The sequence below is a fragment of the Etheostoma cragini genome, chromosome 8 (assembly GCF_013103735.1).
Source record: "Etheostoma cragini isolate CJK2018 chromosome 8, CSU_Ecrag_1.0, whole genome shotgun sequence".
In the NCBI taxonomy this organism is placed as follows: Eukaryota; Metazoa; Chordata; class Actinopteri; order Perciformes; family Percidae; genus Etheostoma; species Etheostoma cragini.
Genome location: NC_048414.1, coordinates 29,414,235 through 29,415,271, shown reverse-complemented (window position 1 = coordinate 29,415,271; position 1,037 = coordinate 29,414,235). Strand labels below are relative to the sequence as shown.

Below are 1,037 nucleotides of genomic sequence, written 5' to 3'. Positions count from 1 at the left end.
AAATATAAGTTTTCTTTTTAAATTCCTTCCTTTTAAACATTTTTTTTTAAGTCTGTCTACTGTGTACCGCTTACATCAACACACCCAAACAAATCTGTTCTTGCTGTACAGAGAAACTGCTTTGACCTTTGAACTTTCTTTACAAACTTACCCCAAACTCTGAGCTTGGATTCATTTGGAAGAAGTCTCGTAAAATACACAACTCAAAGGATATGAGCATGCAGACTGAAGTAGGATACGGCATCGGTTTAGTGAAATATGGAGTGTTGAGTGCAATAGAAATGTAATATAGACATCAAGCCTACTAATCCTTGTGAATTTATAAATCCTTTTGTATACTGTCTGTGATAGGTTGATGGGAGACACTGATCCACATAAGCTTCTGGAGGACCCAGTCGTAGCAGACATAGCCAAGAAGCACCGACACAGCCCTGCACAGGTCAGTGTGAGTGTAGTGCAGATGTGTAAGTGTGTGTGTGTGTGTATTACTTTGTTTTTAAAAGTGTTATTCTTCCAGGTACTGCTGAGGTACCATGTGCAGCAGGGTATTTCAGTCATCCCTAAGAGTGACAAGCCTCATCACATCCTTGAAAACACAAAGGTAAAACATATATTTTTTTAAACATATACATATAAGGGCTTTGGCATACCATTTAGGACATAGTGTATATTTGTGGCAAGCCTTTTGACCCTACAAGATTGTACTGTAATCAAAACAGTGTCTTTTTGAACACATTTTGTTGCATGCATTCTTTTTGTGCATTGGATTGACAGACTTTCCCATCCCTACAGCCCTAGGATGGCTGAAAAAGTAATATTAATGTCCCTCTTCTCATGATGCATAATGCCAGCATTTGTCAGCATTCACCACAACATGCAATGTGCAGAAGTGTCATCATGGAGTAGCCCTGTTTGTTAAAAAGTCAAATCTTTTTAAACCAAAAACGGCCACCGCAAACCCACCAGACTCCATGTAAATTATCACTACTTTTAGTGTGTATAGAGCAGCATATCTCCACCAGACTCCATGTAAATTA

The 1,037-nt window shown here is 38.6% G+C and overlaps 2 protein-coding genes across 2 annotated transcripts in view; one reads left to right on the top strand and one right to left on the bottom strand.

Annotated features, from left to right (window-relative positions):
- gan (gigaxonin) overlaps positions 1 to 1,037 on the top strand; it is a 322,832-nt gene that overhangs the window by 156,516 nt on the left and 165,279 nt on the right. The gene's annotated exons all lie outside the window — the stretch shown is intronic.
- Positions 1 to 1,037, bottom strand: part of zgc:56622 (uncharacterized protein LOC326033 homolog) — a 7,537-nt gene that overhangs the window by 1,876 nt on the left and 4,624 nt on the right. The window lies entirely within an intron of this gene.